The sequence below is a fragment of the Sminthopsis crassicaudata genome, chromosome 1 (genome assembly GCF_048593235.1).
Source record: "Sminthopsis crassicaudata isolate SCR6 chromosome 1, ASM4859323v1, whole genome shotgun sequence".
NCBI lineage: Eukaryota > Metazoa > Chordata > Mammalia > Dasyuromorphia > Dasyuridae > Sminthopsis > Sminthopsis crassicaudata.
Window position 1 is genome coordinate 141,584,784 of NC_133617.1, and position 14,102 is coordinate 141,598,885.

Sequence of the window (14,102 nt, forward strand, 5' to 3'; positions counted from 1 at the left end):
GGTTTTAAATGGTGAGTTAAGAAGTCTATATACCTTATTAAATATACAATGGGAAACAAATGAAGATTTTTGAGCTTCTTCAAATTATATGACATAATTAAAGACTACTTTAAGAAGACTAATTCTGGTAAGCAGGATATACTGGAAAGAGGGAAAGACTTATTGCATGAGAATCAGCTAAAAGATTATGCAAGAAAAAATATGGAAATGAGCTAAGGTAGAGGTATTGAGAATAAAAGAGATGAACTGGAGTCAAGGGAAATGTTCCTTCCCAACCTCCCCCCCCCCCAATCTATTTTTGTATACCCTTAGTGATTAATATATTTTCTTTCTTTCTTTTTTTTTTTTTTTTTTGTTAGATTTTCTTTTCTATTTCTTTTCTATTACACCCCTTTCTATCTACTTGGTCTAGACAGGATTTTTCTTCTCTTTGGTTTATTAGAGTGATGTGTTAAATTTTCCATTGCCAGGGGAAAAAAAAAAGTCAAATAAGAGATATTCTTATTTGAACCTTTCAATGGGAACCAAAAGAAGCAATAAGTCAGGTTTACAGTGGCCACACTAGTTGGAAGGTCCCAAGTGGCTATGTTTTTTTTTTTCTTCCTCTAGCAGGCCCCCCAGTACTCCTCTGGCAGCCTGACCAAGCTTGCAGTTTTTCCATCGAAAAACTCAAATGGGAGCATAGGAAGCTTTAAACTCAGTTTTTCAATACAAAATAAAACTGAACTGTTGATCATGGGCTTGGGGATAACAGCATTGAGACCACCCACAGTCATGTCCAAGGGGAGAATTCTTGAATGGTTAGAATAAGGAGAAAAGAAAAACAAAACCAATAGCTATAAAAATAAGAGACATAAAAGGAGGGGATAGAAGTATAATAAATAAATATTTTTAAAATGGTACTTTTAAATATAAAATGATCAATGTAGTAGATAAATATCTATAAATTCTGACATATTTCTATTCTTTTAAAAAATGTCTGCAAAATTACTCTTGCTTCAATTTTGTTTTTTTAATCACAATGAGAAATTTGGCTTCATTTGCACCCTCGTTTTGCCTATTAATTTATTACTGTACTCTTCACTAACTTCCCATTACTTATAATGACATAATGCTAACATATTTTTTCTAGTGTTCTTTTTTTTAAACAAGGACTTAAAAATCATAACAATCTCAAATACTTCACTAATATTCTTTACCTTCAACCTTTAAGGAAAATATCATCCTATATATACATGCTATTAGATATTTTCTAAGAAGAGTAACTCTTAGAAAACAAAAGTTATATAAAACTATTGTAGGAAACAACTCAAATTCAATAAGTATACACAAAAGGAAAAAATTGGGATTTAAATAGATCGATTTCCTAAATTTCCAAAGATTAAACATCAAAATGCCTTTTTCTGGGGAGAAGGTCCAGCTGAGTGACTTAATCTGTGTAAAGAACTCTCTAAGAGGAAATTTCCCCTACCAAGGCAGAGGAGCAATCTTTATGCAATTGATAGCCTCAAAAAATTACCTAGAGGCACTGAAAGGTTAAGAGATTTCCCAGACCAGCAAAGGTACCATGTGTCTGCAGCAGGACTGAAGCTGAGCTCTTTCTGACATAAGGCTGTCCTTCTCTTTATACTACACAGAGCCTTTCACAACTCCTAATGAAAAATAAGGCAACTCTAAAGGACAATATTTTCCTGATGTTTTATACTAATGCTTGTGGATAATATGCTAAGATCTTTAGGTATTTAACTAAGGATCACTTGGGGAAAAACTCCAAATACTTTGCAAAGTTTCACATTTCTAATAATCTTTCTAATACATTGATGTGTTTTACATGTGTAAGGATATTTCAGATTAGGTTGTAAGTTAATATGGTCCCTGCAGGCCACAATTCAGTCATTCCAATGTTGAAGCAGAAGCATCAAGGAGATTCCCAGCATAACATAATAGATGAGCATTCCCAGTGAAAATTAAGTTACAATGTTTCAAAAGTAATACAATGCCTTATCTCATGCAAGATAATATCTGGAAAGCAAATTAAGCAGATTTAAGTGAAGTCATGAATTTGGAATGTATGATCCCAAGAGAAACTGACATTATGTTTCACACCACTAGATTAGCATAAAAATAAAACAAAAAATTTATCTTGCTTATTATTGCTTTTTAATAGTCCTGAGTGGATTATGTTAAATTTCAAAGATCGTCCAGAGAATATGAAACATCTCTAAAAAATTAGGTTGGAATCTTTCCAGAAAATGGCTGATGCTTGATGTTGCCCTGTTTCAAAAGCCAAAAGCCCTAAATATCCTTTTACATATACAGGACACAATCTAATATAAACAAATGATAATTTAGTAATGAATAATGATGAATTATTTTTCAGTTACATAATTTAGACTTTCTGATCGTTTGTTATGGTAAAGTAATGGAAGAAGAAAAATAAACTAAGTTTTAAAGTAAAATTATTATCCATAAGTGAAATGATCATTCTCCAAGGACTAAATAAAGTATAAGTTTTTGTGGATATTGTGCAAGGCTATAGGAATGTTCATATTTCATTGAAATTTGTAATCTTGAAGCCTTTTTGATTAGTCAACAAACATTACTGTGTAGAGTTATGTTAACAACAGCTCGCTTTTAAGATTAGCAACACCTTTTCCTTATAATAACCTTGCAGGGTAGGCCATGGAAATATCAGTTTTCTCATTTTCAGGTTCAGGGTGAGGTGATTTACTGATGATTACATAGTTATTAATAAGCTGCTTCACAAAGCAAGTCAAGCCAGAAGCCGAATCCATGTATCAGTCTTTTCCAGAATTCTGTCCCAGCCACTCAACTAACTTATACCCCCAAAGTCCTGCCTTGCCCTGTCCTGGTCTGTGTGAAGCTGCCATCCAAAGGATCATGAAGGCCAATGTAATAAGGTGGTCCCAAGAGGTCTACGACAAAGCACCTGGACATGTCAGGAGAAAAGCACATGATGGCTGTAGAGTCCTATTTAGAAAATAAAAACAGTAAATATGATAGATATTGCTCATAATGGTATGAGTCTGTAATATGACTGTGATAAAACATAGAAGCCACCAGGTTAAGAATCCCTGGATCAGATGATCTCACTATAAGGTAACCAAGCTAAGAAGGTGATCTAGTTTAACATAAGTGCACTGTCATTAGCATGCAGCCTTCCTTTTGATATTCCTGGGATGTCTAGTGGAGTAGCCTTGAGGCTCAAGCACTATTTTCTTATCAGAACAATCACAAAAAAAAAGAGTTTCATCAGTTGCCTCTATTTATTTTAGTTACCTTTTAGCCCTTAAAGTTGCAAAACCTTAATTCAATTCATAAGACACATTATGCAAACCATCTTGTTAATTGCTAGGAAAACTATAAAAATTAGCTAAAGTATGATTCCTGCCCTAATGGGGCTTAAAGTCTAATCAAGTTTTAATTTACAGCAGCAGCAAGAAAAAGTTGGGAACCACTTCTCTATGCTTAATTTTGAATAATCACACCAATGCCAACATTATCGACACACACTAGGAAAAGGCTTATCAGGATCAGAAGTGCTAACTAATTCAATAAGTTCATCGTCAGAGGGAATTTGAATGATGTGAATAGTTTTCCCAAAGTAAGATAAAAACCACTGGGTACCTGGCTTTGGTAATAATAGCCAGCATTAATATAATTTACCATCCTAAGGTTTGCAAAGCCTCCTACATCCTATGAAGTAGTTGCTATTTTTATCTCCAATTTGTAGATGAGAAATCTGTAGCTCAGAGAGCTGGCTCAGATCACCTGGCTAATGAGTATCTGAAGGCACCATTTGAATTCTGACTCCAGATGAGTGCTCTATCCACTGAGCCTGATAAATTTATTATATAACATCTACTCAATAAAGCTGCTAAGTACTGAACAGAATAAATGCCCAATTGCAAGCTCTGTTGATAAACGAGAGGACATTAGCTACATAACTGAGATCTATCCAATAACAACAATAAATACTCAATTCAGTAGATGCTGATTAAATATCCTCAGTATTGAGTCAGGGTGAGATATAAAGATGATTAAGATATAATATTTTCCTTAATGAAACATAACTTACCAAGAGGGATACTTTATTATTATTATTGTTATTGATATTGTGGACATGTGGTTTTATCCACGTAGAGAAAATTCCTTCCACCCATGAATTCAGTAGGTGACCTTGAAAATAACATTCTTAGAAAGCTGCATGTGTGCATTAAGAGTTTCAGTGTTTGGCCAGAGGTCCTACAGAAAGGATGTATTGAAGAAGTACTTGAACCCAGTTCTTGATGCTTCAGAAATTGGTGCTCTATCCACTAAGCAACAATGCTTCTCAGAGAGATTAACAGATGGGCCCACCCAATAAGACCAGGACCAAATAAAACACAACACAAAAGGAGGGGGACAAACAAAAGTGGCTCATGAAAGATTGTTCAGATGTGGGGAGATGTGCTAAATGTGTTCACACACCCTAAGCCATTATTTACAACATGACCAATGTATCAGAAGACGGAATCTAAACCATCTTTGTTCAACTTCAAGGCTTCTAAAGAGGGAGGGAAGTCATACTCAGAACTGTATGAAAGCATGGCAACTGACCTCGATTTAGTGTTTCACTGCAACTTTCTGGGTTGGTAACACACTTTTTACCAATGAGGAAACTGAAGCTGAGAGAAGTCGAGTGAATTTTCTATGATTGCACAGTTGGCAAAGAGAGATCTGAAATCAAGGCTTTTTGACTACAACTCCAGCTTGTTACCTGCCAGTCAGAAGAGACCCTCACAGACTACATGTTGATGATGTCTATGTTCTTCATTACTTGATGCTACAAAGATTACTAATATTACAACAAATCAAATTAAGGAGTTACTTGGATTAAGTAAACACCACTTATTGACAATTCAGAGCTCTGCATGTTACTGGTAAAATCCAGCAGTTTATACGTGTTCCTATGAGCTTCATTATTTGATACTTGAACTTAAAGGTTTAGAAAATAAAATGTACTTCACACATTTCTCATTTGATTTTCACAACAATCTGTTCAGAGGGCAGTACTCTTAGGAGTCTATTCTGTTTACAAGTGAGTACACAATTCAGGCAGATTAAGTGTCCAAGTTAGCAAGTGCAGAATGTAAAGTCAAGGAGGCATTCCACCTCCAAGTCCAGGGTTGTTACCATTCTATCACATCATAATCTGATCTGTTATAGTGATTTGTGTTTCAGTCTTATTTCCCCAACTGGACTCCAAATTTCTTCAGACTAGGAACTGTGTCTTATTAATCTCTCCATCTAGAATCAAGCTTCCTTGAGTAAACCAAGAGCTTAATCAATGTCTATTGATTTGAATAGAAATGAAAAAGGACAGATATAGAAATATAGCCTTGCAGTGTGTACTGAACCTCTCTTTCTTTCAGTGTGGATGGCAAAAGACATAGAAAATACTTGCATTTAAAATTTTAAAGTTGTTTTGCCTTCCCTCAGGGTCTCAACTACAAGAATTATGGGTGTGTGTAAAGCAAACAATATACAATGATTAAATGAGACAATAATTGTAAAGTGTTTAGCTTGTAATAAACACTAAACAAATGTTAAATATTATTTATTACTACTATTAATGGAAAGAGCACTGGCCCTGGTGGGGGGGGGGGGAAGAGAGAGGATTGGGATTCAAATCTCATCTCTGTTTCTTTCTAATTGGATGACCTTGAGTAAATCACTTTATCCACCTAAGGTTCAAATTTCTTCTCAGCAGGAAAATTAGGAGGTTTCATTAAAGTAGAAAAAATAATAAAAGACAGAAACAGTCACTGTAGGAAGAGCTGCCATAAGAAAGGCACACTGATATTCAGTTGCTAGAACTGTGAATTTTCGTAACCATTCTGGGAAAAAAAACTGTAATTATGTGAGAAGCAACTAAGCTATGAATATTCCTTGGCCCGCTATTCCCATTTTTGGGTACATATTCCAAGGTGGTAAAAAACAGAAGAAATACCAGGTACATACATATACATATATACAAAAATATGTAGCTGCACTTGTTGTAGCAAGAAAAAACTGAATGGCTGAATGAATGGTGGTATGTATATATCACAATATATTATTGCAGTTAAGAAATGATACATTCAAGGTGCTCAAAGAAACCTGGAAAAGACCTCTATGAATTAATTGATAGGATGGAAAAAGGCAAAACCATAGTGACAAAAATACTATAATTGAAAATAACATTAGAAGGCAGAAGAACTCTTATTAAAAGTAATGGTCATTTTTAATAGAGATGATGAAATTTTTCTCTTGGAAGAGTAGAAGGGGACAATGATAATAATGATAATTATAGAAAACATTTATATGAATTTTTAGGGTTAGCAAAATGCCTTAACTATATTATCTAATTCTCACAACAACCTTGTGAAGTGGGCACTCTAATAACTTTCATTTTAGAGATGAAGGAATTAAGGCTTAGAGAGGTTAAATGACTTGCCACATGTAACACAAATAATGAACATCTGAGATAGAATCCAAACCTAGTCTTTTTAATTCCAAGACTAGCTCTTTATCTGCTATGCAATGCTGCCTCATTCATTTTGATTGAGTCTGTTTAATAATTTTTCTTTGTTGCAGGAGGTGAATTTCAATTATGGTGGTGATAGGAAAGATACATTACAAAATGACTGTCTTAAAATCAAAGACCATCAATAAGCCAAGAACCCCGCCCCCCAACCAATAGGCATTAAAAAATGATTATTTATAAAAATATCTTCACTCTTTACTAGGATTTGAGTTCCTTAACAGCAGAGTTATTGTCTTTTTAGGCAGGAATCTATCCTTTTCATCCCAGAGTCTTATTTAGTGTCTGACAGAATGTTTTTACATAGGAGGCACTTATTAAGCATTTGCTGAATGAATCAATGCATCCATTTGAATTTCCACAGTAAGGTTAAAATTTCACATCTTTTATTTTTATAAAGGACTGGGGCTCAACTAATATTTTTATATAATAATACCTAAAATAAGGGCACAGGATCTTTTTCAAAGCAAGCATATTTATTCTTCAAGAGAGAACCAATAAACAACTCTAATTCAAGAATTTTCTAACGGTTCCTTCCTGTTGCAGACATCAACCTCTGTGCACTCTGTCTAGAACACATAGACCAAGCCAAAATAATAATAACTGCGGTTAGCCAAAAGAATCATAATAAAGTGCAGTGATTGGTTCTTTTGGATTGCACATTTTGTACATGATAAGGAGATCTATGCAAGCAATCTTTTTTTTTTTTAAAGAAAATATAAAAATCCAAATTTACATAAAAGATAAATTAAAGGAATATAAACAAAGCATTCACAATGGGATTATTTTTAATGGCAAGTTATTCTTAAGAAATAGGATTTTTAAAAATTTATACAAAACTCTTCAGGAATATGTATACTTTGAAGTCAGGCACATTGATTTTCCAGAAGCTCTCTATTTCTACTTATAGGAAAAAAACAATTAAGGAAGGGAACAAATGTTGATCTAAAGAGAAGTGGGTTAACACTAGATAATTATAGTTACTTCTAAATTATGAATGCTTAATGTTTTCTTGTTTTTTACATGTACTAGATTACATAGTGATGATAGAGCAGTTTTTTTAATTAACAGTAAAAACAGTGATTAGCTTAATTCTAGAATTGACGGTTTAATTGTTCTATACAAACATAAGTTGAAAAGTGAAAAATTCACTCATGGGAGATTGTTTGTCCTAACTGGCAGGTGGTTTTGTTTGTATATTGATATATCCAATTGGTCTCTGGTGGGTAGACCTTAAAATTGTCATGTGGAGAAAGATGAGAGGAAATGTTAGGGTATTCTGGAAGGAAAAGTAAATACATAGACCACTTTGAGAGATGGCAATACATAAATAGAAGGGGAATGGTAAGGTGGGGTGCTGGTGTTTGGGGGAAAGATTAACTTATTCGATTAGATAAATCCTAATCAGCCATTACCACCATGTTCTAGCATGGCAATAACCTTCTGAAGCTGGTTCTTCCCCTCCCAACCTGACCATATGGGAATTATAAAGAAGGAAAACTGAATTGGTTAAAGATAGGGGAAGACAACTTAGAGAAGTTAGATGGTGGGGGTGTAGTCCCCTGGGGAATGGAAAGAGCCTATTAGTTAAAAAGAGGCAATTCTGGGACTTAAAACATATGACTAGCAGGACTAGAGACAGCTCTGCCTCTTATGTGAACAAAAGGTTCATATAACAAAAGTTTACAAGGTTAGAGTGGAAAGAACACATTCAATTTGAGCCAGGACAGAAACAAAGAGTACATACTAAATAGACATAATGGACATAGATCCCCTTTAGTAAAGAACAGCCTTTACATAGATTATAAAAGTCAAGAATGTAAGGATAACTTATAATATTCTTTTTTTTTAGGTTTTAAGCTATTTTATTAAATAACCAGTGTATCACCTGTCAGATTAGCTAAGATGACAGGAACAAATAATGATGAATGTTGGAGGGGATGTGGGAAAACTGGGACACTGATACATTGTTGGTGGAGTTGTGAAAGAATCCAGCCATTCTGGAGAGCAATTTGGAACTATGCCCAAAAAGTTATCAAAATGTGCATATCCTTTGATCCAGCATTGCTGCTATTGGGATTATATCCCAAGGAAATACTAAAGAGCGGAAAGGGACCTGTATGTGCCAAAATGTTTGTGGCAGCTCTTTTTGTTGTAGCTAGAAACTGGAAGATGAATGGATGTCCATCAGTTGGAGAATGGTTGGGTAAATTATGGTATATGAAGGTTATGGAATATTATTGCTCTGTAAGAAATGACCAGCAGGAGGAATACAGAGAGGCCTGGAGAGACTTAAATCAACTGATGCTGAGTGAAATGAGCAGAACCAGAAGATCGCTGTACACTTCAATGCTGTATGAAGAGGTATTCTGATGGAAGTGGAAATCTTCAACATAAAGAAGATCCAACTCACTTCCAGTTGATCAATGATGGACAGAAACAACTACACCCAGAGAAGGAACACTGGGAAGTGAATGTAAATTGTTAGCACTACTGTCTATCTACCCAGGTTACTTATACCTTCGGAATCTAATACTTAATGTGCAACAAGAAAATGGTATTTATACACATATATTGTATCTAGGTTATATTGTAACACATGTAAAATGTATGGGATTGCCTGTCATGGGGGGAGGGAGTAGAGGGAGGGAGGGGATAATTTGGAAAAATGAATACAAGGGATAATATTATTAAAAAAAATTTATTATAAAAAAAATAACCAGTGTATAGTCACACCAGCACAGTGACTTATTGGAATATGGAATTAATGCTTATATCACAACATTTTCCCTCAGCCATGTCTTGATTGAGAAGAGAAGGGCAAGGCAGTCCACTAAATACAAAACAAATCTTAACAGGGCTTGGTTTCAGTATAACATCCTAGCTATGTCCTTTTCACTCCAAACTTTAAATGACATGGGATGGAGTCCCTTCGATAAGGGTAAGATGGGATTTGGTGGTTTACATTTCTAACAAAGTGCCTCTCCTCCATTCTATTAACCTATTTAGGATAAAACCGACTTTGGAAGAGAGCAAAAAATAACCATAAGCAAAAACAGGTTGGGGTAAGGAGGAAGTGACATGGACAGAGGAAAAATATGTGGCTTCAACTCCATAAAAAGCCATTTGAAGGGAAAGAGGACCTTAGGGAACATAAGTTCTATAAGAGATCAGAGGAATAAGCTAAGGAAGGATCTCTGAGCACCCATTTCAGGAATTCTGGGAATAATGATATCAGTGCTGTCCAGTGCTACTATATCTCCTGCCCTGGAAAAATTCCTGGTTTCTGAGACTGGATTCTCCTACTGGAACTATGTTAGCTGTGGCTGTACCCAAATTCATTCAGAGTGTAGTTATCCTTAAAACTCTTCAGCTCCAGGAAGTCCTTGGCTCTTTTACTCTTCTGGCTGGAGGAAGATAAGTGACCTGAAGAATTGTTGGGAAAGGAACTTCAGGAGATTGTGTTAGATACTGACTGGAGGATGCTGATTGGAGCTGCCATTGGGAACACCCACCACGGGCTCTGACAGTGGCAGCCAGTTCATTCAGTGCTTCCTGTTAGTGTCAATATTCCACATACAGCTGTCTCATGGCCATCTAGCAGGCAAAGAGAGCTTTGCAGATACTCTTGAAAGGAGTTCTTGTGTTTCAGAGCTCCAGCAGATAGGAGTGGAAGTTCTTGACCATCAGGGAACAAATATTCTGGCCTTCTGAATGGAACAGGATCTCTGATTGACCCTTACCAGAGGCACAAATGGCATCTAATGCTTTCATCCTGTACAGGTAGTTGTAGCAGTGTTGATTTCCTGGTGTCTCCAGATGCAAGTCTAGCGTCATCCTCTTCAAGCTGAGCTTACTTTACATTTGGACCTTGGATAGTGGGATGTCAATCTCTTCCTTCAGATTTTGGGAGCTTTGTGCCCCCCAGAGATATGAGGGCCTCTTTGAGACTTCATAGCAAACCCCATTATCTGCCTCTTCAAAAAAATGAACAGCAGCACAAATACCAAATTACCATAGGTCATTACCAGTGCAATGGTTACTCCCAACAGTCAGTTACTGTTGGACTCATGGCCTCCCTCCAGCTTCATTAGCCCAGACTTCTTGACCATTTCTTATGGGGGAAGCCAAAGCTGGGCCCTGTTAGAAAACATGCCAGCCGGAGCTACTGGGGTGGGGAGGAACTGAGGATGGGAAGAGAAAGAGGGTGGAGGGAAGCATGAGGAGTACCTCTTCTCCTTTGGCCTAATATTCCTTTGGTTTTTTTTAATTGCATTTTCACATTTTAAGATTTATGGTATGGGTTATTAATTAATTTTAAGAGTTCTTGGTGTTGCTCTATTCGCCCTTTCTTAAGTCTTCCCAAGGGAGTAGTTCTGAGTATGTACTAAACCCAATTTAGTTTTATTGACACCAATGGGATGTCATATACTATTAGAAACTTCTCATGCAGATACATTCCATCAGCTTTCTTTCAGTCCATTTCTTCCTTTTTTTTCACAAAACTTTCCCTTCAACTAGCCATTAACTTGTGTATCCACCTTTGGTTTGGGAAATTTCCCGTGGCAGGGAGTTTTTAGACTTCTTTAGCACCCTGACAAATCCAGGCCTCCTTATAATGGTTTTAGGGACAGATGTCTTTGTAAAGGTATAGTTGAAGATCAACCAGTACATACTTCTTATATGTTTATAATATTTCATATCTTCTTTTGTATATGTTGAAGGGAATGGTGGTAGAGGAGAATGATTCTTATTAAAATTAAGTATTTGGGCAGTCCCTGTAATCCCAATAAAATTCCAACAATCTGGTTGTAGGAAGCAGGGATGCTATGTAACACTGAAATCTAAAATTAATCTTCAAAGAATATTTTGATGGATTGTTTTTGTTATTATTCTTATTGAATATTTATTTATGCTATTAATGAAAAGGCAGCAAGATAGGAGTTTTTCCTTTGCCATTTTCTATTAAATGGGTTGATGAATAGCATACTACAATTATGGTTGCTTTGAAAGCTAGTCAAAATGGGATCTAAATGGGAATAGTTCTTCACAATTTGATTTTCCAGGGGCTGTCAAGTTGATTAAAGATTGCATGAAGCACAAATGTGATGAAGATCATGATGGGTAGTATGGTGTAGTGGAAAGAATACTGTGTTTAGAGTTAGATAACTTGGGTTCCATTCTGAACTTGGCAATATACCACCTGTGTGATCTCTTGGGGTTTCATATATATTTTATATGAGGAAGCTGGAACAGAGGACCTTTAAACCACCTTCCAACTTTAAATCCTAATACCTAAGATAGTGAATCTTCTGAGTTTGAAATATTGAAACTCAGATATATTCAGTTTTTTTTAAAGGCCCCAGTAAATAATTGCAAAAACAAGAAAAACCGTATCCCCAACAGCTCGAACATAATATACCAATTCAATTGTTCCCTAGTATAATATTCTTCATGCAGTAAAGTTTAATTTATTGTCCAATAAAGGATTTAAAAAACATACCCTAAGATTAAATCAAGCCCTTTTGTGAACTTCTTTTAATTTATTCCCATTCAACATTTTGATTAGAGAAATTATAATAATTTTCTCTAATTTTTAATTAGCAAAAGGAAATCAAGACGTTAATAGATATGTGTATAAAAGAAATCCAAGATTCTTGGAGTTATTTATTTTTATTTAACTGAACTGCCTTGCCATACTAAGAAAACATTTTTGTAAAGGTTAAATAAAGTATTTCATGGCAACCGCTGCTTCTTAGTGCCTGTATAACAAGAAACATGAGCCAGCCTAAATTGTGCAAGTTGGCTTTCTTTCCCAGTAAGAGAATGTGGTATCTAAGACCTTGTCCTAACTCATTTTATCCCCAAGTGTAAGTCAGACAAGTCAAGTATGAAATAATGCCTGGAGGGAAGTCCCTGACTCCAAAAAGTATGGATTATTTCACATTTATCTTAAAATCTGCTCTCATAGTTCTTAAAATTCACTAACTTGGCAAGTTGGGAATTATCATGAGAAATGAAATAATTTCATAACTATGAAGTCATCTAGCATTCCATGAATCTGACACTTACAGGGCTAACAAGCTTGGGCACTATTCTAACCTTTAGATAATAAGCTGCTAAATGTTGACTTTAGCCTGGAAACAATTAAAAAGTGCCCCAGAACTCCTAATAGGACACTGTCACAACTGAATTTGGTGTTATCACTATCCACACTTATTTTAAGAGTTCATGATGGAAGACAACTGCCTTCTGTGAATTGCAATCTCTACAGCATTTTAATCCAAACTACTCATATTATCTAAAAATGGCAACCAAAAGAAAAAAATAAGAAAAATCATGTTTTTACTATGTATCTGCATCTCTTTCTTCAAACTAGGATATTAATAGTCACAGTTAAATTATTCCAGTCAACTAACTTTGTGCTTGGATGTCAATATTTCACATTTGCTGAGCAAGCTGGCTTATGAAAAAGCCTTTGAGGGGCTCCTAAAAAGCTTGAGAAATCCTTAGTACTCTTTCCTTCAAAGCTGTATTTCAAGACTGAAAAGGGAGAGGGGCAGAGGAAGCATTTGTGGTATCAGCAGTTATGCCTCAGGGTGCTTTACTGTGGAAATCATCCACAGCCATTTATATCATGTGGCCTCACAGGGAATTATGGACACTGGGAATAATTATCTAGTTTATTTAAGATGAAATTTCCCACCCGGAACTTTCTTTCAAAAAACTTTTGGGGTCTTTAATAGGCTAAATGACAAGCAATTTCCACAGGGAAATAATGATACTTATTTTAAAACTAAACTAGAAGGGGGGAAAGATATTAAATTCACAGACTTTAAGAGCTGGAAGGGACCCCTATTTTCCTCTTTCATAAGCATCTTGAAGTGACCCATTCTACTTTTGGATACTTCTCATTGTTAGGCAGTTTCTGGTTTAATTGAAGTCAAAATTAACTTCCTACTAATTTCTACACAGCAGTCATTAGTTCTGTGCTATTACTAGTGTGCCAACCTACTAAGAGATAGTTATCATTCGGTATGTGCAATGTTCCAGAGGCGGGAAGGACCAGGACAAAATATGGTAGAACTGTCATCTCTCTAGTCCTGGAGATTTTTTCTGTCCTATGACTATTAGTTTTGTTTTGCTTTATACTACCATACCATGCTTTGGGCTCACACTTAGTTGCAGCCCACTAAAAACCTCCAAACTTGTTTAACTCTGCTTATCCCCTTTTTATTTATGAAATTAAGTTTTTTGGACTCAAGTCTAAAACTTCATATTTATCCTTACTAAATTTTATCTTATGAAGTTTAGACAGTTTACTGAGATTTCTGAGATATCTGACATAGGCAAAACAAATTTAATAATCCTCCTTTAGGGGGAGAAGGGGAAAAGGAGAAATAAGTATTTATATAGCATCTAAAACGTGTCAGGCACTGTTTTAAGAGCTTTATCAATATTTTCTCATTTGATTCTCACAAAACCCCTTTCTTTCCCAGTAAGAGAATGTGGTATC

At 35.4% G+C, this 14,102-nt stretch overlaps 1 protein-coding gene and 1 pseudogene across 3 annotated transcripts in view; both read right to left on the bottom strand.

Annotated features, from left to right (window-relative positions):
* VPS13B (vacuolar protein sorting 13 homolog B) overlaps positions 1-14,102 on the bottom strand; it is a 973,300-nt gene that overhangs the window by 74,647 nt on the left and 884,551 nt on the right. The window lies entirely within an intron of this gene.
* Positions 7,386-10,569, bottom strand: LOC141543316 (protein C1orf43 homolog pseudogene; annotated as a pseudogene).